This window comes from Lygodium microphyllum, chromosome 23, assembly GCF_053477565.2.
Source record: "Lygodium microphyllum isolate KBCC chromosome 23, Lygodium_microphyllum_v1.1.10, whole genome shotgun sequence".
NCBI lineage: Eukaryota > Viridiplantae > Streptophyta > Polypodiopsida > Schizaeales > Lygodiaceae > Lygodium > Lygodium microphyllum.
The window spans coordinates 74,512,288-74,539,554 of NC_141157.1; positions in this window are offsets into that span (position 1 = coordinate 74,512,288).

The window sequence follows — 27,267 nt, forward strand, 5'->3', positions numbered from 1 at the left end:
CGTGAGAGCGCATGCTTGATTTCATTAAGTAATTCAACAGATGTAGTTATGTTAAAACATGACTTTTCAAAATGCTATGATGTTAATTACACTGCATATGCAATCGCTTGTCAGAGATGCGGCATACATTAGCTATAGGCAGCAGAAGTTGCACAAGTGGGGAGTTTCCCTTTCACCCATCAAAAGACAAAAAGTTAGGTCCTAATAACTTGTTAAGCTGCTCGTACATCCTAGGGCTTAGTCGATTTCTACTAAGCGGGGTGAGTCCGATTGGTTGGGTGGCTTAGCTGGTGCTAGTGCGGGATTGTCGTGAGATCGGGTAGGGCACATGTCGGCCGGGACATGGATGGTATAGTCCTGGGCCACCGCCAGTTCCAAAATTCTTTTAACTAATTCTTCGAACTCTTCCCTATACACTTGGCCGCCTTTCTTGCTCGTGGGCATCTGGTGCTTGAGCGCTTGTGGGGGATTTGTGCAACTGGTGTTGCCCCAGCTTGCATGCTTAGCTGAGCTTTAACTTTCCTGGTTCGAGGATTTTTAGGCCTTCGTCTGGGACGGTGCCGTTGAGGTCCACATTTCTTTGCATATCTCTTGAGAGTGGGTACATAGCGTATCGGGGGAGGGGCACGTACCACGTGCTCCCGTCGTCTGCAAAGAGCGTCTCTGCACGCCAACTGTTCGTGGTTCTCCATGTTTTCCTTCTGGAAGCCTACAAGATGCAATCCAAGAGTTAGGCCTTGATATGGAATAAGATGCAATCCAAGAGAAAGTGTGGAACATGATGTACTCATTGTAATGGTGTTCCTCTGGCCTCTAACTACAAGCAGAGCGTGACTCACGCAGAGTTACCTTGGTTGGTGGTCCTGCGTTTGGAGGGCTCATCCTCGGAAGGATAGGACGGGAAGGGAAAAGTGTGTAGAGAGAGACTGTGCCCTGATTACATCATGAGGGATGTTGGTCAAGGCTTTCCATGGTGGCAATGCGGAGTGCACGCCCTTTGCCCGGAGGCGGACATGATCTAATGAAAGGGGGACCGGCCTAGCATAGCCTGTTGGCCCCAATTCTTCTGTCTACACTTAACTTTTTATTGCTTGTGTGTGTTGATAATGTCTATATAGGGTGACACAAAAATCATTGTTTATATATATACATTTTTTCAAATCCTTGTCACTTCACCAGGATAGAAACCAATTGTAGAACTCGGGATTGTACTAAAGCATGGCACACACATCTAGTACACGTGGAAGCTTACTCAATACTGATAAATATTTCGCCACATCGAGTAGTATGGAACCTTGTCCGAGTCTATTGGTGACATGTAACTCCTCCTGAGTGAGAACCTTATCAAGCAGAGGGTTTTCTTGGCTTGGTTTAGCCAATTCCTTGCCCCGAATGGCAGTCAGCACCACTCGAAGGAAAGTTGGTGCCACATAGGTTGGGTCTCTTTGGGATCGCCATTTGGCCAATCGCTCCTCAGAGACTGTCATGATCTGAGCCCCTAGTTCGGCCATTGCAACACGGCTTTCACACCAGTGCTGCTCAAATCGACATCGGCCTGTTGACAGTCACTTTAGTTTCTCTATGTCTACGAGATTCGATTAGCAGAGCAGCTCATTGAATGTGACAGTTACGCGTAGTTCGTTGGCTTCCTCGCCCGAGATGAGTAGCAAGCATTCGTGCAAGATCCTGCTATAGTGCTCATCAAGGTGTTCTTGCTCTTCCCAAGATAAGGGGAAGGGCAAGTAGTCTCCAAGATGCTCTTTAGGAAATAGACACATGCGAACACCTTGAGCTTGGCATCCAACTCAGCTAGGCATTCTGAGACACCTCTATGTTCAGCGAGGGCTTGCTCAGTTTCCATCTCACGCAAGGCTCTAGGAGTTTGCCTGGGCTTTAGCGTAGTCGAGGGTTCAAGCCTAGAGGAGCAATATCGATCAATGCTAGGAGTGCTCATGCACTTGGGATTTCTGTGGTTCTCTTGAGGCTTCATCGTTGCGTCATGGTTCTCTTTGGACGTGCTTGGTGTGAATTTGTCACCCCTTTGTGGCAGCATTATCTCCACTTTTGATTTGTCAATGAGAGTTCTATTATCGGTGGATTGAGCGTTGGAAGCAACTATTGATGGCAATGGCTGCTTTAACTTTTCAGAGCACATGGATGTGTCTGAGGTTTCACAGCTATATGGAGAGACATCAATGGGTTCAGTGGTGGATGGACATGATGCTTTATTCCCCAGCTCTCCAACACTCTTGGTTTTAATGCTCTTGGGGTCCACAACCACCTGTAGATGCTATTGTTTGCGTTGTTTTCTTCTCTTTCTCTTGGTCAGTGAAGGCATATCTCTCAATGGTTCAGGACCTTGGACTAGGTCAACTATTGTTGTGCCTGGTTGGGCCTTAGCATTTCCTTTCTCTAGTGTGTCCTCATGGAACATAGCCGTGGCCCATTGAATAGCCTTGCTGGGTTGAGTGGTTTGGTGTGTCATTTCCTTGGCCACACCTTTGAGGGGTTTCTCCTCGAGCCTAGGCTTCAAGTGCTTGGGGCGGATGGGAGTTGTCAAGGCTACTGGTTGCGGTACCTCCTCCTCAGATGAAGTGTTAGGGACACGTTCTGCAAGGGGTGTGGTCATAGCCAAGGGTTGTGACTGTTGCGATCCTTGGTTGGGAGCAGTGGCATTTAGTTCAATGGATTGGTCACTCTTGGTGGATCGTAGTGTGGAGTCCTTGGGGCAATCGGACGTGGTCGTGTCTTTTGTTGTCCTCTAAACACTCACCTATGTGGATCAATCCTGAGTTGATCCAGTCACATTGGATCACACGGGAGTATCCTTGGGCCGAGAGCTACGGCCAGTGTCATGTTTCCCCTCTTGGGTATTTGGAAGATTTAATGGAGACAGAGGTTGGGAGTGAGCCCCTACCATTGATAGCTGTCGTTGTGCCTCTGGGGTCCGTTTGGCAAGAGAGGACGTAGGGGACCTAGGACTCTTAGGCAGACTTGGCACCGGCTGAATGATTTGCTTGTGATTGTTGGAGGATTCCATTGTTAGCTTTGCTGAGCAATCAGCCCTATCATGAGTGACGTTGTGCCTATGGTGCTCCTTGTCCCCTTGGTAAGTCAAAGGCTCCTTGGCCATTAGTGAACCTCGTGCACATTCGACGGATCCCTTTGATATTTTCTTGCTAGGCATGCTAGGCTGAGGATCTAGTATTTGATGGGTCATGTTCGATTTCTTGATTTCAATCATGAGGGGCGCAATCACTCCAATATTTTTGGTTCGAGACTTGGATTCTCGTTTAGGGATCCTCCCATGTCTCGTTTTTTTAACCTAATTTGGGCTCCTGACCGAGGTGGTTTAGCAGGAGGTTTCGATACCCAAATCCATCGGGTGCCTGCATAATACCCTTGAGCATGAAGCAACGCCTTGGATATCCATCGTGGCGTCGTGTGTGCTCTCCATGGATGCCTTCGTTTATAAGGCTTGGGCTTCTTTCGTGATCTTCTATGATATTTGTAAGTCCAAGCCCTATCCTTGGGCTTATCTCCTACCCTCTTTGTTTCAAGTATGGCCTCACTTACTGGTTCTCTCCATTCAACCTGCGCTTGTATCAACTCTTTCAACAACTCCCTGCTCTCATTACTAGGCTTTCTTGGTATGTCAAAATGCTCCTTGCCCTTCTCTCAAGGTGTGGTGAGGTCACCCTTGCTAAAAGTTGCGATTATCCTCACACCTGGTAGTGCTAGGTGTATCCTCTGTGCTATATAGTCAGCTTTACACTTCGTTGCCTTTTTGAAGGGCCTTCCTAGGAGGATTTTCTTTCCATAATTCTTGCTATTTGGAGGAACATAGAACAGGACTAGCAAGCTTTCTATTTCAATAGTTACAAGGATTCTGCACTTTCCTAGAAGTGCTTGTGGGTTTTCCCCATGAGGTTGAAGAGTTGCATCAGTCAGTTGACCTAGTAGGGTCCATGCTTCGTAAGTCAAGATATTGAAATCTGCTCCTTCATCAATGAGAGCATCAACACTATGCTCTCTTTTTGCGATGAGTTTGACCCTAAGATAAGCAAGTGGTACTATGTCTTCATCGTCCGAGTCTTGGTTTACAGCTTCAAGCCTTCTGATACATGCCCTTGAGTCCCTAGCTGCACAGTCAGATGTGGATTCTCCGTGGAGATCTTGGGTTTTCTGTGGAGCGTTGCTCAGGGTACATCTATCGTCAGGACTATCATGTCTAATTATCTCCGCATTGGTAGCTTGATGATGTTGCATTCTACTTTGACTAGACGTAGTTCGAACACAATGTACGTGTGTCCTTGTAGTGTGGCCTTTTTTCCCTTGATGGTAAGATTGGCCCGTTAAGGTTCTAGGGTCTCTGTTTGCCTCTATTTGGGTGCGGGCTTCTAGTTGCTCCTATTCAAGTGAGCCTCCATACTTGCGTAGGGCCATTACTGTCCGAGGGTCTAGGTTGGAGGGCCTGTCACGGCGTGTGTTTTCTCTCCAACCTACTTGGGGAGGATGTAGAGGGGGTGATCCGAGAAAATCACAAAAAAATATTTGTCTAACATTTTGTTGATTTTTTGTACATTTGGAGCTTTGAAATAAAGAAGAGGGTGGGAACAACCTCTTGGGAAATCCAAGAAATCACTGGATGAAAATATTTCATGGACCGGTTTACCAAGGGGGGGTGAAGAGTAAAGATCAATGGAGGAAGGTGAAGGGAAAATGTATAATGTGAAAAGGAAAGATATGAAATGGATTTGGAGCCATCCAAAGGGCATGTGAGGCTCATAATGTCATGACTTTGGAGCCTTATGACAATTCAACCAAATGGGACCCTTCTTGGAAGCATTAGTGGAAGAAAAACCAGGCACATGATTTTGTAAGATTTTTTAAAAATACTTCCACTCCGATCCAAAAAAACTTTTCAACATGAAAGTTGTAGCGCGTGAGCTGAAGTTTCGGGTGGTATTTTTTTATAATTTTTTGGAGCTACGAGTCGGGAGATATGGCCAAAATGGTGGATGCCAACTTTTTCCAACTGCAGTGGAGACCACCTCCCAATTTAATACACATCCATACTTTCTTCCCCACACTTAACACTTCCATAAAACATTATTCATTAGACCCCCAACCCTTTCCCCTCTCTTATCCTCTCTCTCAAGCTAATAAACCATTAGAATTCCCCTCCTAAATCACCCTCAAATCATCCTTAGTTGTAGTAGTAATGTATGAACTCTCATTACTCTCTCTCTATTATTGCTAGATATGATCTTATTTTATGAAGATTCTCTATATTTTTTTATAGGAGAGCTCTTGGACTCAAGCTATGGGGGGGAGAATGGAGACAAATCACCTATGATGGAGCTTGATTAAGTACAAATTGGTCAACAAAACATCTAGATGGAGCTTCCACATTGGTGGAACCGCCTTAATGCAGCTTTGGTGGTATTAATTCCTATTACATCTTAACCTCCTCCCTAAACACCCTCAAGGCCTATATAAAGAGGCCTTCTCCTTTGTAATTTGTAAGAAGAAAAGAATAGAGAGAGCAAAGAGGCCTCCTTCAGTCCTATTGAGCCTTCCCCATTCTCCCTCATGAGCTTATGGAATTCCTTCTCTTACTATAGCTTATGTATGCTCTACAATGTAATAAGCCCATGATATTGGTGTCCATATTGTGTATATTGGTTATGTCTCGAGGGTTCTCCATCTCTTAAGTTTATTGATTCATCTATTTTTTCATAGTTCTCTCACTCTCACTCACTCACTCTCTCTCTCTCCCTCTCTTAGTTTTCATCTCTTCTCCCTTACAATCTCCTCTCCCTCTTGCATAGCGTCCTAGTCCGCTCTTCCATGACTAGGTGGTGCCCTTATCTCATTCACTTTGTGGCAGAAGGGAGTTTGGCATAGTATAGAGGCTGCCATACCGAATTTCCTTCGTCATAAATTGGTGCCCCCGCTGAGGACATTCTCATCCATGCGGGACGATACAACACATGGTGGTGCATCCTCTACAACAAGTACTCCAAGTGGCTCTTCTCCAACGCCTTCACCAACTCTTTTTGAAGCTGATCAAAGTCCACGACTCCCACAATGGTCTCCCAAGGAAGCCCAAGAAAGGAAGTATGCCTATCGGATGACGGCACGTATGCGGGTAAAAGGTGTTCACCTTAGAAATTCCATTCTCTCACAACGGAAAAAATCATGTTGCCATCAATTGCTAGGTTCTCATAATTGTGGTGAGTGTTTTGCAAACAAAGTAAAGGCTCTTCCGGAAGGTCCTCGTCTCCAAATCATCAAATCCCTCTCTCTCTCTGGCCTAATCCACATCAAAGGAGGACAACTATGCATGAACGGTGTGGAGTTTTGTAGAAGTGCAAAGTATGAAGACTACCTTCAACTGTTGTTAGCTCGAAGGTTGGGTGTGGTTGAAAAGGTGGCCATCACACCTTATGAAATATATGTCGCCGAGGATGGACACACTAAGGCAAGAACAATCACTGGTGAGCAAATTCTCCGTATAGCAAAGTTGGTGGGATCCAAAAAGAAACATTCTGGGAAAAATCCTTCATAATTCAAGAAAGTGCATTCCCTCTACTCCCTTAAGTAGTTTCTACTCATGAATAATAATAATGGCCCGAATTTCTACACCTTCCACTCTGTACAAAACATCCAAGTTAATGTATGCATCAGTAGGAAGATTTTCTTCCAACAGCGTCTTGTCATGTACTTTGGAGCTGAAAGATTAAGGGAGATTCTTGTATCACCAGAACCTATAATCTTCCCAATGCTAGACTACAATGCATCCTTCAATGTACATGTCTTTATCCTATTATAATAGTTTCTCATGAATCACAACGAGTTGTATGGACCTATCCGTCCACTTGCTATGCAAACTGTGCATATTGTAGCTAGCACAAAGCTTAGATTCCAAGGCATTATTAGAAGCATATTGGGGCCTAGACGTCTTGCCGAAATCAATGCATCTGTAAACCCATTCATCCTTCCCCTCATAAAATACAACTTAAGTCTAGACGTGTTCATCTTTGTACTCTACTAAGGCAACATGGCATTTCCAAGCTTCTTTGGGCGCAATGGAGAAAATGCATTGGATTTTTTGGACAACCTTGAGATGGCCTTTCTTGTCTCTGGGAGGGATGATGAAGCATTAAAGTTGAGGGCTTTTCCTTTGGTGCTCAAGGAAGAAGCTAGAATGTGGTTCCAAACTCTAAATCCGGCCCAAAGAGCTGAATGGGAAGGATTGAAGGCAGCTTTCTTGCAGAGATTTCAACAAACTAACTCAGCTGAAGAGTTATGGCAACGGCTTTTGGCCCTCCATCAAAGTGATCCTTATGGTTATGCAACTTATGAGGAAGGGTTTTTGAAGCTTTGGGGGCAGTGGTCAGACTCACTAAACCCTGGAGAGAGAGCTCCAAACTGCCTTCAAAAGGATCGATTTATTTCAGGTTTGTATCCCTTGCTTAGGGAGAAGGTAAAGGTGAAATTTCCAAACACTTTTGAAGATGCTTTGAGAATCACTAGGGAAAAGAATCGAAAGATTCTGTACCAAGCCCAAGCTAGTCAAACAGGTTTGGGAAACAACATCACAACTATGGAGGCCTCTCAAGTTTCCCCAAATGTATCTAATGCACCAGGCCTTGTTAGAGGTCAAGAAGACATGATCCAACAAATAAACAATCTTACTAATCAACTAGAGGGTTTGAGAGTGAATCTTGTGCAAGGTGTAAGAAGACCTATCGAGGGGAATGGTGGGAATCGACCACAAATGCGGCGACAAGCAAGGGAGATGTTGTGTTACAATTGTGGAGAAAATGGACATGGCATGTACAATTGTCCTCACCCTAGAAGATATGATCACCCTGCCAGAGGTCCTCGACAACAAGTAAGCCCTCCTCGTGCTAGGACTCAAGAGCAAGAGCAGTCACGACCTGCAATTTTACAACCACCTTATGTTCAAGCTGAAACCCCTGTTGTTCAACCAAATGTTAATGTCATAAAAATAGAGGAGGTGGTCAGGGATAGAAGGCTCCAAGAAGAAATAGCAAGAGGTAAGATGAAGGTAGATGTAGTAGAGACCATGCCTATCAAGCGGGTACGTGTCCAGACTGAGGCAAGTAAGGAAGCAACCAATGAGGCAAGTACATCACGGGCACCTGGAGATGAAGGGAAGAAGAGAAAGACTCGAACTAGGTCTAAAACTGATATCTCTGACTTCCCTTTGGGTTCTCGGACACAACCTTATGATCTAGTAGCAGACGTGAGCTCTCAAGGGCCAAAAATTACTTGGCCACAACTACTTCATGCCTCTCCAAAGTTACGACGACAATGGTCAAAAATGGTAAGCACAAGGGCAAGGCAAGGTAAAATGGTTAGCGCAATCAAGGCATATGGACTCAAAGATATAGTGCCTATAGTGGAGGCTCAAATTAAAGGTAAACGGATTCGAAAAACATACATCGATAGTGGAGCAGAGGTTTGTGTCATGACAGAAAAACTTATGCATCAATTAGGTTTAGAAGTAATGGAATCCTCAACCTTCAGGGCAAAGATGGCCAACAATGATGCAGTCACATGTGTGGGTGTAGTGAAAGCTTTGAGAGTTTCTGTTTTTGGAATCACTGCAGCAGTGGATGTTTATGTGATGCCAGTAAAGGGGGAAGGATATCCCCTCATCCTAGGGAGACCTTGGCTTATGGGCATCGGAGCTAGGCAAGATTGGGCAACAGGAGATCTGGAGTTGAGGCCACGTAAGGTGGGTGGCCACGATCAAAAGGTGGTTTACAACTTGAAGAGTGGGCGTCAAGAGAACCTTGAACTAGAAACGTCTGCCGATGAGTGGAGCTCAAGTGGATGTTCCTCATCAGTAGAAGAGGAAGAGAGTTCAAGTGGAGAGAGTGATAGCACTCTCGAAGTTATGGGCGTCACCTTAAAAGAACCTACCTTATCAGAAGACAACCCAAGAATCCAAGGAGAAGATGTGTGGGATGCTAGCCTAGAGAAGATGATATCCAAGGATATAAAGGATGAAGAAAGGGAGGGTTATGTGAATGTTCTCAAGAAGCATGCATCATTGTTTATTTCTGATTATACTCACATTACAGGTATCACTGCAGTGAAGCATCACATCCAACTCAAAGAAGGAAGCAAACCTATAGTACAAAGATTGAGAAGACTGGGAGTTGTGCAACAGGATGCACTGTTGATGGAGGTGAAGAGACTCTTGAATGCAGGATTCATATACCCAGTGGAAGATTCAGAATGGGTCTCCCCAGTAGTAGTGAGGCCAAAGAAAAATGGTAAGTGGCGAGTATGCATAGATTACAAGCCACTAAATGCTGCAACAAAGAGGGACCACTTCCCTCTCCCATTTCAGGATGAAATCTTGAATGAAGTAGCGGGACATGAGCGGTATACGGTGTGTGATGGCTACTCTGGCTACTTCCAGATTCGCATTGCAGAGGAGGATCAAAAGAAGACCACTTTCATCACACCATGGGGCTGTTTTGCCTTTCGGGTCATGCCCTTTGGTCTCACAAATGCCCCAGCAACCTTTCAAAGATTCATGAATATGGTTTTCCAACCTTACTTTGGTAAGTCCATAAGGGTTTTCATAGATGACTTTTGTATTTACAGCTCAAGGAACATACATCTACGCAAGGTTGATGAAGGATTTACTCGCTTAGCTAGGTTGGGTGGACAACTAAATAAGGATAAATGCCACATTGGGGAAAGCAAGGTTACACTACTAGGGCATGTAGTGTCAATTGAAGGAATTGAGGTAGATCCAAATAAGGTAGAAACATTGCTAGCTCTACCTTCCCCAACCTCCATCAAACAATTGGTCTCCTTCTTACAAAAGCTAAGATATCTGGGTAGATTTATACACTTACTCTCTCAGGCCATATACCCCCTGCAGCAACTGACACGCCAAGAAACACTTGTATGGAGTGAACAAAGTGAAGGACATTTTAAGGAGATAAAGAAAATGTTGGGGTCACTTCCTATAATCCTCCAGCCTTGTTGGGAAGAAACATTCTTTGTAAACCCTAGTGTGGGAGAAGAGGCCATTGGTGCTGCTCTCCTACAAAAAGATCCAAAAACATCCTTCATGAGGCCTGTGTATTTTGCCAGCCGCCTCATGAAAGCCTCAGAGAAGGCTTACACCTCCATGGAACAACTAGTGTTGGCCCTCATGTTTGCAGTAACCAAATTTCGGCCATATTTACTTCCAAAGAGGTTTGTGATCATCACTGTGGAGGATATGTTTCCCTATGCACTACAACATATGGAAATCTCTGACAAAATAGCAAAGTGGGTGGTCCGACTTCAAGAGTTTGACTATACAGTGCAGGTTGAAAAAACAACTCGGGCATGCTTGGCTGATATTTTGACAAATAGGTGCTATGAGAAAAATCTCGTGGTGAAAAGAAAGAACCTTCCACCACCCCCATCCATAAAAACTCTTGTAGATGCTTATAGCCTCTACTTTGATGGTGCATACAAGAGAACTAAGGATAAGGCAGCCGCAGGCATCGTTGTTTTCTCTCCTTTAGGAGAGAAAATCTATTGTGAAGGAATCATCTTGGAAGGTGTCCACTCTAACAATGAGGCAGAATATCAAGCTTTAATTCATGGTCTTTGTTGGTGTCTTAGTAATTCAATCGAGAGATTGAATGCTTTTGGAGACTCCATGCTATTGGTAAGGCAAATGCAAGGTACATGGGCATGCAAAAATACAAACCTCTCTAGTAAAATGAGAGAGGCCAAATCTCTTATGAGAAGATTTAGGGAGGCACAAGTACATCATGTGCCAAGAGACCAGAACAAAGATGCCGACCATCTAGCATCATCAAAGCTGAATGAGTCAATGGTGGGAGCGGTGGCTATCAAACCCCCACTTCGACAAGGCAAGGAAGACTTAGAAGATATTCTACATCTCTTAGAACAAGGAGAAGCTCCCAAACACCTGACTAAGGGAGAAAGACAGTGGCTAGCTCGGAAGGCTACAAGATATCGCATAGTAAATGACAGTTTGTATTGTCTTGGTAAGGATGGTGTGCTTAGGAAAGTGCCGTCAAAATGGGAAATTGAAGAAATCTTAAAAGCTTGCCATGATGATGTGTGTGGAGGCCACTTTGCACACGACATCACAAGTAGAAAGGTTCTACAAGCTGGCTTTACTTGGCCCAGTCTACACCGAGATATCAAATATTGGTGTCAAACATGTGAAGAATGTCAGAAATCAGGACCACGACGGCTCATAGCAGAACCCCAAACCCCAATCAAGGTCTATGGACCCTTTGAGAAGTGGGGAATTGATGCCATAGGGCCTCTACCACGCACTCCATCAGGAAAAGAGTATATTATCATGGGGGTAGATTACATGACTAGATGGGCCGAGGCTATGCCAACTAGAAGAATCACTGCTAAGGAAGTGAGTAAATTCATCTTTGACCACATTTGTTGTAGGTTTGGTACCCCTCTTGAAATACTATCAGATAGAGGACCAGGGTTTAGAGCTAATGTGGTGGGTGAACTCATGCAAAAGCTAAATATTCAACGACGACACTCTACCCCTTACTACCCTCAATGCAATGGATTGGTCGAAAAGGTAAATGGAATGATTTGTAAAATCATCAGCAAACAGGTACATTCAAGGCCCCGGGATTGGGACAAGCACCTTAGTGGAGCTCTATGGGCTTACAGAACCTCCTTCAAAACCATGTTAGGGTTCACACCTTTTCATCTAGTTTATGGACAAGAGGCTCTTTTGCCTATTGAGGTGAAATTAGCTAGCCTTCGGGTATTAGGTGGCACAGTAGGCTCTCAAAAGGAGAAGTTACATCAAAGATTACTGGACCTAGAGAGGCTACAATTGGATCGTGAAGAAGCCATCAACCACTACTCCCAGGAAGCTGAGAAGCGTAGAGAAAATTTCAACAAGAAGCTAACAGATAAAAACATCAAGGAGGGATCTTTAGTGCTTCGATATGACAATCGCTTTGATAAAAGAAAGGATGGCAAGTTTCTCTACCGGTGGGAGGGACCGTTTTGGGTCACAAAAAAATTCAACAATGGCTCCTACAAACTTCAAGACATTGAGGGAAAAGTTCACAAGACCAGTGTAAATGGATGGCGCTTAAAACCCTATCACATCAGGGTGGGGTTAGCTCAAGATACCAAAGAGTGTCTAGAGGCATAAATACCTCTAGCCAGGTTTGGGAGGGCTATATGATCCGAGAAAATCACAAAAAAATATTTGTCTAACATTTTGTTGATTTTTTGTACATTTGGAGCTTTGAAATAAAGAAGAGGGTGGGAACAACCTCTTGGGAAATCCAAGAAATCACTGGATGAAAATATTTCATGGACCGGTTTACCAAGGGGGGGTGAAGAGTAAAGATCAATGGAGGAAGGTGAAGGGAAAATGTATAATGTGAAAAGGAAAGATATGAAATGGATTTGGAGCCATCCAAAGGGCATGTGAGGCTCATAATGTCATGACTTTGGAGCCTTATGACAATTCAACCAAATGGGACCCTTCTTGGAAGCATTAGTGGAAGAAAAACCAGGCACATGATTTTGTAAGATTTTTTAAAAATACTTCCACTCCGATCCAAAAAACTTTTCAACATGAAAGTTGTAGCGCGTGAGCTGAAGTTTCGGGTGGTATTTTTTTATAATTTTTTGGAGCTACGAGTCGGGAGTTATGGCCAAAATGGTGGATGCCAACTTTTTCCAACTGCAGTGGAGACCACCTCCCAATTTAATACACATCCATACTTTCTTCCCCACACTTAACACTTCCATAAAACATTATTCATTAGACCCCCAACCCTTTCCCCTCTCTTATCCTCTCTCTCAAGCTAATAAACCATTAGAATTCCCCTCCTAAATCACCCTCAAATCATCCTTAGTTGTAGTAGTAATGTATGAACTCTCATTACTCTCTCTCTATTATTGCTAGATATGATCTTATTTTATGAAGATTCTCTATATTTTTTTATAGGAGAGCTCTTGGACTCAAGCTATGGGGGGGAGAATGGAGACAAATCACCTATGATGGAGCTTGATTAAGTACAAATTGGTCAACAAAACATCTAGATGGAGCTTCCACATTGGTGGAACCGCCTTAATGCAGCTTTGGTGGTATTAATTCCTATTACATCTTAACCTCCTCCCTAAACACCCTCAAGGCCTATATAAAGAGGCCTTCTCCTTTGTAATTTGTAAGAAGAAAAGAATAGAGAGAGCAAAGAGGCCTCCTTCAGTCCTATTGAGCCTTCCCCATTCTCCCTCATGAGCTTATGGAATTCCTTCTCTTACTATAGCTTATGTATGCTCTACAATGTAATAAGCCCATGATATTGGTGTCCATATTGTGTATATTGGTTATGTCTCGAGGGTTCTCCATCTCTTAAGTTTATTGATTCATCTATTTTTTCATAGTTCTCTCACTCTCACTCACTCACTCTCTCTCTCTCCCTCTCTTAGTTTTCATCTCTTCTCCCTTACAATCTCCTCTCCCTCTTGCATAGCGTCCTAGTCCGCTCTTCCATGACTAGGTGGTGCCCTTATCTCATTCACTTTGTGGCAGAAGGGAGTTTGGCATAGTATAGAGGCTGCCATACCGAATTTCCTTCGTCAGGGGCAGAGCCCCCTTTGCGAGGGTCCGGGAGGCAGTCCCCTCCCCGCCCATAGGGTCGTTATGGTAAGCACCATGCATAGCTTGGAGGATCGTGTTGAGATATCGAGCTCCACTCGTGATACGCCAGGGTGACCGTTGTGTATTTATGTCACCGACTTGTCAGTTGCAGACGCGGTTGGTACACCGCCCATGAATAATAGCTACATGATAGCTATCCTTATCTACTCTAGTTCGTGGCTCTGTTAGTATGCCACCTTAGTTAGTTGAGTTTGGTTTGAGACCCATATATAGGGTTCTTCTATTTCTTTGTACTTGAGTTCTTTTGGCTTACACAACTAAGAAGAGGAAAACTGTTTTCAGCCTCCACCCTTATGTGTCTTCCCCCATTGTGCAAGCAAGAAAGCTTCAAGCAAGACTCCTTCCTTCTCTCCCACACTCTTGACATGGTATCAGAGCCTTGTTCGTGGTAAGGAGCTCAAGAAAGCAAGCCAAGCTCGCGGTGTTCTGGTAAGAGGAGCAGTGTTGCGTTCATTTTCTGTTTTGGGAGCAGATCTCTGCAGGTAGCACAGCCGGAAAGTGCAGGAGTGCATTGTCTCAGGTTGAGACGCCCTTCGCGGTGAAGCAAGAGGGCAGTATATGCTGCGGAAGGGGGCTTTAGCCCTTGGCGACCTTGTTTTTTTTATTTGAGGCCATTTCGGGGCCTGTTTTGGAGGCGGAAGTTTTCTGCACGCACTCAGGAAAAGGCCCAGTTTTATGCTGTGCAGCCACTGTTCTACAGGTCGGTGAATAGTTACTGTAAAAATTGCATTGTATGCTTGTGCGCAGAGACATTGGGAGTTACAGAATCATCCCTGTTGCCTGTTGATGCAAAATCGTCACTAGGAAGTGACTGTGTGGTCAAATACCACTTTCGCCAGTTTTGCAGATTTTCCCTTGTGAGGGTGAAGCTGTGGTTTTTGCAGTGACAGAATTTTTTGCAGTCTTCTGTAATGGCATCTGATTCTCTTTCACAGATTGTCACTGAAAAGCTTGACAAGAACAACTTCCAAGCATGGAAGTTTAGAATGACGAATTTCCTTATGGGAAAAGGATATTGGGAATTTGTTGCAGGAAATGAAGAAGAACCAGTTCTTCCTGATGTTCCCAATCAACAGCAAATGCAGGCATTCAAAACATGGCATGAGAGAGCCAGGAAAGTTATGTATTGGCTGTCTATCAGTATTTTAGACTCTATGATTGTGCATATTCAGGATGCAAGTACGCCAAAGGAGGCATGGGATACTTTGTCAAAAATGTATAGCACAAATACGCAAGCCAGGAAAATGCAGCTCAAGCAAGAGTTGCATAATGTGCAAAGAGAAAGTATGAGCATCAACGACTACCACATGAAGGTGAAGAAGATTGCAGATGCACTTGCTTCCATTGGGTCGCCAGTGGAAGATGATGATTTAGTTTCCGTGACCTTGAATGGTCTAGGAAAGGATTATGCACAGTTTCGGACATCCATTTCAGTTCGTGAAAGATTTCCTGATTTTGAGGAGTTGATTGCTCTTCTAATTTCTGAGGAACAGAGAAATGGTGGTGCATCTTCTTCAGGAGGAATTTCAAAAGAAGCTGTCTTCTACTCAAATGCTGGAAGAGGTAGAGGCAGAGGTAGAGGAGGCCGTGGCAGAAATCAGAATATGCAGCAAACTCAAGAAAACCAGTCCTATGGAGGAGGACATGGTAACTCTAGAGGCAGGGGGAGTCAAAGAGGTCATGGTGGATGGCAAAGAGGCCAAAATGCAAACAGTAATGTTGAATGCTACTACTGTGGTAAAATGGGTCATATGGCTAAAGACTACTATAAAAAGCAGAATGACATCATGAATGGAAAACTGCAACAAGGGAATTATGCATCTTCTAGTAGACAGGGTGATGACAGAAATGAGCATTTGTTCATGGTGCAGCACATGAACAATTCTATGACAAGTGCAGAAGAAAGCAATGATGTATGGTATGTTGACTCAGGTGCATCAAACCACATGACAGGTCATGCAGAATGGATGGAGGATGCAAGGAAAATGGAAAAACCAGGATTTGTGGAGACTGGTGATGATACTGCACATCCTATTGTGCAGATTGGAAAAATTCCCTTGTCTATGCAGGGTGGGAAAAAGAAATACCTGTCCGATGTATTTCATGTCCCGAATATCACCAAGAATCTGGTTTCAGTTGGTCAAATGGTTGAACAGGGCTTGCAGGTCAGATTTAATCCTCATGGATGCTTTGTTGAGGATATGAAAAATAAAGGTCGCTTGATAGCAAAAGGAAAGAAGAAGGGCAGAATGTTTACGTTGGATGCAGACATGTCTGAATTGAGTGCAGCAATGTTTGCACATGGGACCGGTGTAGTTGCAGATATTGATATCTGGCATAAACGCATTGGTCATGTTAATGTACAGCAACTTAAATCAATGCAGGCCCAAAATATTGTTGCAGGATTGCCCAAATTCAAGGTTGCAGAAATGCATAAGGTATGTGAAGCCTGTCAGTTTGGAAAACAGGCAAGGAAACCATTTCCTAGACATGTTCAAGAGAGTGAGAAGCCATTGGAATTAATCCACTCTGATGTGTGGACAACTAAAGATGCATCTCTTGGAGGCTGTCATTATTTTGTCAGTTTTATTGATGACTATAGCAGAAAATTTTGGGTGTATTTTATGAAAAAGAAAAGTGAAGTTTTTGGGCATTTCAAAACTCTTAAAGCTATGGTTGAAAAAGAAACAGGCTTGCAGATAAAATGCCTAAGGTCAGATGGAGGGGGAGAGTACCTCTCAAATGAGTTTGCAAGGTTTCTGCAGGAGCATGGCATAAAGCAGCAATATTCATGCAGTTATACCCCACAACAAAATGGAATTGCAGAAAGGAAAAACAGGCATATTGGAGAGGTATCTCGTGCCATGCTCAATGAAAAATACTTGCTAGATTTTTATTGGGCTGAAGCAGTTGCTACAGCAGTCTACATAATGAACAGGACTCCCACTGCAGCAATACATGGAATGACTCCAGAGGAGAGGTATACTGGTAGGAAACCAGATATTTCTCATTTGAAAATTTTTGGTTGCATTGCCTATGTACATGTGCCAGATGAGTTGAGATCCAAGTTGGATCCAAAAGCTGAGAAGTGCATCTTTATTGGTTACTCTCTGCAGCAAAAAGGGTATAGATGTTATAACCCTTCTACTCGTAAGTTTACAGTGAGCAGAGATGTTGTTTTTGATGAGATGAGTAGCTGGTATAAACCAGTAAATGTGATTGATGATGTAGATGCACAAAATGGTAATGCTGCACAAAATTCACAGCAGCAGTCACAAAATATTAGTGGACCTGGAGCGTCCTCTAGTAGTGGTTCACAGTCTTCACCATGGACAGGCAGATTGAGATCAGGAGAATCTTCTCAAAGTAATGCAAATAGTGGTATGCAGGTATCACAAAAAGGAAAAGAGAAGGTTGATCAGTCCATGTTTGATGTGAATGCAGGTCACTCTTATGTGGATGGTGAATCCAGTGGCTCAGAACAGAGCATTGATGATGAGCTGGGTATTCCTTCTATTGTTACACCTGGAGTAAGGAAGACCAGGAATGTTTTGAGAGCACCTGGGAGTGAACCTACTTTGCACAGGTCTACGAGAGCTAGGTATCCTGTGGATAGGCTGAAATATGATGGATTTACAGCCATTCACTATGCATATATGGTCAAAGTGATACAGGAACCAGAACCCACATCTTTTGAGCAAGCCATGGGAAAAGAAAAATGGGAGAAAGCCATGGATGAAGAAATGGATGCCTTGGAAGCAAATGCTACATGGGAGTTAGTACCTTTGCCTAAAGGTAAGAATGCAATTGGCTGTAAGTGGGTTTATAAGGTGAAGCACAATGCTGATGGTTCTGTGAACAGATACAAGGCAAGATTAGTAGTCAAGGGGTATGCACAAACATATGGCATTGACTATGAAGAAACATTTAGTCCGGTTGCAAGGATGGCAACCGTAAGAGCAGTCATTGCTATGGCTGCATCAAAGGGATGGTCTTTACATCAGATGGATGTAAAGAATTCCTTCTTGCATGGTGATTTGCAAGAAGAGGTATATATGGAGCAGCCACCAGGTTATGTGCATGCTGTTCATCCTGAGTTTGTTTGCAGGTTGAAGAAAGCCTTGTATGGCTTGAAGCAAGCACCTAGAGCATGGTCTGACAAGATAGGACAGTATCTTGTCACTATTGGCTTTCAGATTTCCAAGGCAGATTTCTCACTTTATGTGAGAAAAACAGAGAAAGGTATTATGCTACTTGTCATTTATGTTGATGATTTGATTATGACAGGTGATAGTGATGAAGATATCCTTCATGTGAAAATGCTATTGAAGCAGAAGTTTGAGATGAAGGATTTGGGAGAGCTGCGTTATTTCTTGGGCATTGAGGTGATTAGATCACCAAGTGGGATACAGCTCTTGCAGAGGCAATATGGATTGGACATGCTGTCCAAATATGGGATGACAGGCTGTAAGCCTATTTCAGTTCCTTTGGAGTAGAATGTGAAGCTGAGCACAGATGCAGGTGAGCTTCTAGAAGACCCTACTATGTACAGACGCATAGTAGGAAGTTTGATTTATATGACTATTACCAGGCCAGATTTGAGCTATGTTGTTGGATTGGTAAGTCAGTTTATGCAGGCTCCAAGGAAACCACATTTGGATGCGGCTAGACGCATACTCAGGTATGTGAAGTCCACATTGCAGTATGGACTATTTTATGAGACTGGGGTTCAGATACAGTTGCATGGATACACTGATGCTGATTGGGCTAGTAGTATTTCTGATAGACGATCTACCAGTGGATATGTGTTCTCTTTTGGGAGTGCTGCAGTCACTTGGAGCAGCAAGAAACAGCCTACAGTTGCCTTGTCGAGCACAGAGGCTGAGTACAGGGGTGCAGCAATGGCTGCATGTGAGGTAGCTTGGTTGCATAAGCTACTTTATGATATGCATCAGTCTACAGATGGACCAGTTGTCATTTATTGTGACAACATGAGTAGTATACACTTGGCAAATAACCCAGTCTATCATGCTAGAACAAAGCACATTGAGGTGCATTATCACTATGTGCGAGAGAGGGTTTTACTAGGTCTTATTGATCTAGTTTATGTCAGCACAGAGGATCAGGTAGCTGACATATTCATGAAGGCATTGGGCGCAGAGAAGCTGCGCAAGTTCAGAGACCTTCTTGGTGTGTAGGAATTGGGATTGAGCTCGAGGGGGAGTGTTGAGATATCGAGCTCCACTCGTGATACGCCAGGGTGACCGTTGTGTATTTATGTCACCGACTTGTCAGTTGCAAACGCGGTTGGTACACCGCCCATGAATAATAGCTACATGATAGCTATCCTTATCTACTCTAGTTCGTGGCTCAGTTAGTATGCCACCTTAGTTAGTTGAGTTTGGTTTGAGACCCATATATAGGGTTCTTCTATTTCTTTGTACTTGAGTTCTTTTGGCTTACACAACTAAGAAGAGGAAAACTGTTTTCAGCCTCCACCCTTGTGTGTCTTCCCCCATTGTGCAAGCAAGAAAGCTTCAAGCGAGACTCCTTCCTTCTCTCCCACACTCTTGACAGATCGTTCCGCCATATCTTGAACCACTTGCTCGAAGTTTTAGCCAAGTGGTGGATCTATGATGCGCCTTTCGCTCTATGTAGCTTGTGGGGTCAATTTCAGGGTTTAGAGTTTTTCTAATTCGTTGCCTCGTTTGTTTTTGGGCCTAATCAGGCTTTTGCACTCAGCGGTTTGCGTCTAAGTCCCTGGTCTCGCAACTGCCTACCTCTAGCTACTAAGCAGCTATGCCCTACAATTTTGCCTATTCTTTGTGCCAAAATCAAGTTTTGAGTGTCCTAAGGGCTTCCGACAGTTTGCGCTGCTGATGGGTCAGGTAACTGAAAATTTGGTCAAACTGCATACTTGGCCCAGCTGGTCCGAGTTGCAGGGTCTGAATGCCCGATTCGGCACGTCCGAGGGCCGAGTGGTAAGGGTCGTGTTGTGACTGTTTAAATGAAAATTTCGGCCAACCGGGTGTCCAAGGCTAGGTCAGGTGGCCGAGTGGGCCGAGGCTAGGTTAGGTGGCTAAGTGGGCCGAGGCAGGGTCAGGTGGCTGAGCGGGCCGAAGCAGGGTCAGGTAGCCGAGTGGGCTGAGGCTAAACTCTAAGGTAGTCCGAGTGCTCGATTCGAATGGCTCGAGTGTGGGCGTCCAAGTGGTAATGGTCGAGTGGGTTGAGTCGAGCAGTCCGAGGGCCGAGTCTAGGCCTCGGACCAGAGTCGTCGTTACTCGGATGCATCGAGCGCTGCGCGTCTTTTCGTCGACTCTCACGAAATTCGTCGTGCCGGGTGCTAGAGGCCTTTCCCCTTGTCAGGCAGCTCTAGATTGGTCCTACTACTGTAGGAGAAAGTGTAGAATTACCTGGGCTAGCCAAATATCTCTCTGATGCCAAGATTGAAGCAGATTCCCTCACCAAGCTTTCCTCTTCTCTCCTACTCACTTGAAACCCTGCAATGCACAATGTGGCCTTTCTTGCCACTTTTGGCCCTTATACCCCTTTCTGGGTATGGTATTAACACCCCCCAATAACTCACTTGCCGACCTTAGGCATCACAAGCGAGTTTTTCACCACTTTTGCACGATTCTTGCCCTATTTTTGCCATGTTTTGCAATAGTAACCCTAATGCTTATTTTCTTTGTTTTTCTTTATTTTCTCCTACTCTAATGCATCCAAATCACAAAGTAAATACCTACACTATTCCATCTCACAACATAAATCTCAAAAAGCACAAAACCTACTTCCCAAGGAGATCAAATAGCATCTTCAAACCCCTCACTTCCTACCTATCTCAAGCACCGGTCCGGGGGAAAATCCTTACTTTGATGCTCGATTCGAAGTGCACAAGCACTCAAGGCTTGAATCCGTTGGTCCCGGAAAAACGGAACCAAAATGTGGGAGCTTTCACTCAACCGCTTCAAGCATTCCAAGCCGAGCACTAATGGCTACCTCTCACATAGCCGATGCGCCATCCATATCTACAGGTCTAGTGACCTTACCTCCATGCCGTTCAAGTTACCTCCTCTCCCGCGCACTCCGGTAGCTCCACGATCCAAGTGCAAGCTTCAAGCAAGCTCCATCCTCAAGCTCCACGCTCCAAGCTCCATCACGACGAGTAAGAGAAGAGAAGAGAAGAGAATAGAAGAAGAGAGGAGAAGATGGAGAGCTTCTCCACCCCACGGTCCCTCACCCTCACACACTCACTCCCTCCCACTCTCACACTACCTCTCTCAAGCACAAGCTCAAGAAAGCAAGAAGAAGAAGAAGAAGAAGAAGAAGAGGAGAGCCACTTTTTACTACACACAAGAATGAGCTTCTCATTCACTTTTCAACTTTATATACAAAAACCTAAATCCCTTTTGGGCGGTCATCCCCTTTCCCCTTTTTTACATAGCCGACCGTAGCTTAGGTCCTTTTTCCCATTATCCTTCTATCTTCCTAGCTTCCTTTCCACCACCTATCTATATTTACAAATTGCATGGGTGAGAGCCCGGCGCTCCTTGAGTTAAATCGCGGGCCGCTTGCACTCTTTTACACAAGTTTTGTCTTGTGCTTTTCCTAGTGCACCTTTGCCCTCCCTTTCTCTTGCCTTGGCCTTTGTCTTTGTCTTTTATTTTAGCTTTCCCAATTTTCCACTGCTTGGTACTCTTTTACAAGGTTTCAAGGTGCGCCTTTGTATTTTAAAATGCACCTTTTCCCTTTTGCAACTGCCTTGGATTTTTAAGGTTGCCGTTGCGCTTTTGGTCTCTTCTCCTCTTCCTTCTTCATCCGAGCTACCTTTTTTCCGCCTTTTCCCTGCATCTTTTTATTTCCTTTTTCTTTCTTTGTGTTGGGGTTAAAAAAGGGTGTTTTGGGATTATCATGGCTAGTTATAGGATAGAGACTAATGAGTGGTTTACATATCTCAAGGTCAACCTATGATTGTAACAATAGCTTGACTTATTTACATTTAAACCCTAAATAAGTCAAATTAAACCCTAGCCTTACATATCCTATAGGGTTTCATTTATCAAACCGCCTCAACAATTGAGTTTAGCAACTCCTATACACATCTTATATCTATCTTTTAAAATGAATCCCTAACATGTAGTGCGACTGAAACTGTCCATGATGCCACACAAGGCTAGATGCAAGTCTTTTCTAAGTTGATGATGCAATGCAAAGCTTCTATTCTTGGGAATTCATTTCAATGCACTTATGCAAATCATGAATAGTGACTTGTATTTTTCTTTGTGTGAGGAACATGAAATCATCATGCCTAATGCAAATGCAAGCTACCTCTCTTTAAAGGTTTATAGGAGCCTAATACTTGGCCTAGTATTGCAACAACCCATAAATACTTAACCATTTTGTGGTAACTCATGATCATCACGGACTTCATTCAAGACCTTACACCTACCTTTCCAATTGTGTAAATTTCACGATGCAAAAGTATGATTTCTTTCTAATGATGACTATGCTTTATGGTCCCGTTCATAGGGCTTGACATCATAATGATACCCGGTTCTAGAGTGTAGAATTAGTGTTTATACCCGATAACTCATTTTTTAATTTTTTAAACGTCTCAAGCATGGCAATGCTAGTGCATGAATATAATGCTCTACAAACACAATCAATAAAGCCCTTGATTTTAGTGTGCACCAAAGCATAATATTTTGTGCAAATTGTTCGTTCTATAACATATCATAGTGCTATAAAACACAATTTGCAACATGATTATATATTGCAACCTAACTGGTGGTTAGCTATCATGGATTTTTGCAAGAATACGTCTCCCTTCCTAATGAAGTCAATCTTCATTTTAAAAGTTTCCTATCAAAGTAGGATTCATGGGACGCACCTAGTTACCAAGTGTCGGGGTTCCTTGACTCGTAGCTCCATTGGTTGATGCGGGATTCATGCTTGATTGGATCTTACTTCGCTTGGGAGGCATTGTATAGTTCAGTATTTTCTTCATGGATGCGTGCACGGCTACAAAGGAGTTAACTCCACGCGGGGGGGGGGGGGGGGAGAAACGGTCATGGGAACCCTCTCAAAAAGGGGGGGGGGGAAGAAGAGGAAGCTTAAGGAGATTCCCCCTTTCTCTCTCTTCCTCTCTTTCTCTTTTCCTTGCTCTCTCTCTCTCTCTCTCTCTCTCTCTCTCTCTCTCTTTCACAATCAATCGGACAACAGGGGGGAAGAGAAAAAGAGGTGCCCCTCCCTCACCTTGGGGGGGGGGGGGGGGGGGGGGGCGGGGGGGAGTGGAAATGGCGTAGCATGGAACCCCTCCCCCCCATCTCCATGAGGGCGACCAGGTGGACTGCTGCCATGCAAGATATGGTGGAGGGTGAGAGAAGAGATAGTTGTTGCCTTCCACCGTAGCTTCATTGCCACCACATCAAGGAGTCGTGGACCACTACAGGTCCCCCTCCCTTTTCCGTTTTGTGTCGTTATCACGGATGTCATCCCACAACAGCCCCCCTCCATCCGCCACTAGCAGCATGAATAGGGAATTTTCTTTAATTTTAAAAAAATCATTAATTTATAAAGGGGGGTAGAGTCTAGCGACGACACGTTACACTAGACATCAACATAAGCACCTTATGTCCGTCATGTATTATGTTATACTGATAGATGCAAATGATCCTTTCTCTTATGATGAGACCATGCACAAAGATGATAGTCACTCATGGGATAGGGCTATGTAGTCAGACTTTGACTCCTTACAAACTAACCATATGTGGGATTTGGTTCCTTTTCCTAGTGGCAAGAAGGCACTACCATGCAATAGGTATACAAGCTAAAAAGTATCCCTAGAAGCCCTAAGTCCGCTTATAAGGACACATTGGTAGCTAAGGGTTTCATGCAAGAATATGGTGTTGACTTTGATGAATTTTTTTCTCCTCTGATAAAAATGATGACCCTCCGCTCAGTACTAACATTCATTTCTTAACTAGATCTAGACCTTTACCTAATGGATGTAAAGATGGATTTTTTACATGGGGATTTGCAGTATGAGATCTATATGTAGCATCCTAAGGGCTTTGAAGAAAAAGACAAGGAATACCTCGTATACAAGTTGAGAAAGAGCCTTTATGGCCTTAATTAGGCACCTAGAGAATGGCACCACAAGTTTGATGCCTTTATGCATTCATAGGGATATAACCATAGTGCTATGGATCCATGCTTATGGCCTTTATGCATTCACATGGATATAGCCATAATCATTATGGCCTTAAGCAAGCACCTAGGGAATGGCACCACAAGTTTGATGCCTTTCTACATTCACACGGATATAGTTGTAATGCTATGGATCCATTTTTACACACAAAGAAGGATTATGATAGTAGTCTTATGATTTTGGTACTCTATGTGGATGATATGCTTATTGCTAGGAGAGTTGCCTTGAAAACTCAAGTAAAGAAGAGCTTTGAGATGAAGAACATGGGATAGGCCTCCCATATTCTTGGAACGCACATCACACACAATCATTTTAAGGGGCTCCTTTATCTATCACAAAAGGAATATATCTAGAAAGTCCTTGAGTGGTTTCATATGCAGGATGGTAAGCCTTATGTCCTCTACCTTCTCATGTGAAGGCTACTGAGGCCGATTGACCCATTAGGGCCAAAACACTTCAAAAATGGCACTTTTGTAATCATTGGATTAAGGAAAGAGCCAATGAGAGTTTGCCATGTGTGAAAAGATATAGTATTCTTTTCTCCTTTGCCTTGGAGATAATAGAGACCATTTTGTGGATTTTCTCTTTTTTTGTCAAAATCTTTGAGGTTTGACATCTTTTCGTAGTTCCAAACCTCATAAAGATAATAAAGGCTGACAAAAGATGAAATAAAGATGAGATGCAATTAATTCTATTCATTTTATAACTTTTGAGAGACATTTGAATATTATTCTTGTGGCAAGTATATTTTCATTATCCTTGTTGACATCTAGTTTGGGTTCATTAACATTTTCTCTTTGACTTTCCTTATTTTCACAATGGTTGTGGTCCCTTTTTTCCATGGCTTCTACAAGGCATCCTTATCATTCTATAAACTCTTGCACCTTCTTTAACAAAAGTATGGATGGAAAATGGGAGCCCAAAATGTTTAGTATAAATGATTGGGTTACCGTGTCGATATTTTACAAGGGCTCTCACAAGGTGAAGAAAATGAAACAAGGGGATATCAAGTATTACTGGAAGGGATGTACCACTGGTTTCAAAATCATAGCTCAAGGGTGGTTTTTGCGGGTGCAACATATTTACATGGCGAAGGAAATGCACTTGCCTCCAAATGAATATTTTCCTCAACAAAGCCATTGTAAGTTTAATTTTGAGTTGAATCTTGTATGCAAATATATTTTTTCATTAAAGCACTAAGTAAATAGTGGATTATTGGTGTTAGATATCTTTCCATCACCACAATTTTGAATGGCAACCCGTGGAGAGTCTTAGTAGCATGTTCTATGCAAGTTGTAGACATTATCTATACTGATCAAACCACAAATTTTTTTAGTGAAGGTAGGATTTTTGTATACTATGCACAATATTGGTTATGCTAAGAGAAGGTGTATATAGACTTGCATCCTTGAATTAGGAGACTCATGATGATAAAGTAATGATAAAGAGCTTCAAACTCAAAATAGCTGAAGACATTCAAAAGGCCATGATGTCTAGAAGGATATCTAAAAGAATACACTTGTTGTGGTTTAAATACAATGCTAGTTGGCTTTCTGATCTTAAGTTTTCATTTCTTTGAAATTTTCTCCTTCTTTGACATGAGTTCATCTTTATTTGTTTCATTCATAATCACTAGGTTCCTTACTGTAGGCTGTTTTTTTGTTGCTAAAAGAATTTGAATTCATAGATACCCTTTTTTCTTGAGGCTTTAGAGAAGATGGATCAAACTTCAAAGGAGAAAGCTTTGGCATATCTTTTTTGGTGGAGGCAACATGAGTCTTTATGGTGGTTGACTTGGCTACTATGGCCTTACCTTTCTTTATAGAGGCAACGAAAGAATTTTTGCTGGTTGCCTTTGTAATCCCCTTTCTACTTGTAGATTTTACATATCTCTTGGCTTTGCCTTTGGAAGATTAAGGAGGAAGAGAGGAGTGAGGGTCCACCATTGTGATTGCCCTATCCAAAATTATCTCAATATACCTCTCCCTTATCCAGAACATACATACATGACTCACGTTAATCATTGTATTGAAACGAAGCACACAACAAGTCGATTGATAACACAAGAAAATTTTAACTTAAAAGCAAAAGATAAAAGACTTACATTCACCCCACCTATATTCAAAAACTTTGAATCTATAGTCCTATAAACATGAGATAACTCTCCATCCACAACTATGTACATCACTTTGTACTGGGAATTCTTAAAGGAGAAACTTAAAAGGACTCTCAAAATGAGTAATATATTCAAAATTTGCATCCAAGTGGATAATAACAAGTCTAATAGCACTAGAAATGAAAATTTGTCAGAAAATAATAATGACTACCTACAACAAAATCTAAAAAATAAGAAAAGACTATTAATGATGCATTTTTTCCATGCCATGAATTCTTGAAAGAGAATTCATAAGGATGACCTCTCAAGCAAGAATATTAAGTGGGCGAGACTCTAATGACCCATGTAAAGAAAACATTAGTTAGCAGAAAATATGAAAAAAAATCACCAAAAGTAACTATGTATAAGGAAATTTCCTTTCAATATATAGAAAAAATATGTGTGTGTTTGGCACTATTAAAAATTTTTAAAAATCATATAATATTTGAATTAGACTTTGTCGAAAAATATCTTTAAAGAGAAGTGGATCAACAATATTTTCTTAGAAATTTCATTACTAAGAGAAGAAATGTATGCCATGTATAGAAACAAAGCCCAAAATAAGAGAGTAAATGTGCAAGAAACTTTGCAAAAGTTAATAAAACCAAAGATAAACATCACCTCAAACAACAATAAATAACATAATCTGAGTAGTTGAATATATTTCTTCTCTAATATACTATCGTCTTCCAAAGATATACTAAGGTAATTCTCTTTATTTTCATCTCGAGAAATATTCACAACCATTTGGGTAAATAAGTGACATCTTCAATGATAGACTCTATCACTTTTCTCAACTTTGAGGAAACATTGAGGATATCAAAGGCTTTATAATTAGTAGTGGGAAAGGGCTTCAATAATTTGTCAAATATATATATAAGTCTACTCATCATACTGAAGTCCTCATTCATCAATGTGACCCTGTGTGCATGGGCAGTAGCAATGTAAACATCATTTATGAAATCCACGATGAAGTCCTCTACTATCTCCTATAAGCAAAGTATAGTTGAAAGTTGCCACTTCTTATGGAGTTCGTCAATTGTGGCAATCCTGGAAAATCTATTTGAGATTTCCTTGACCACTTTGATAAATGTGGCCTTTGGGATAAGATGGCTGGTTGCTTTTTGGCACCTCTACATGTAAAACCCCCTTAAC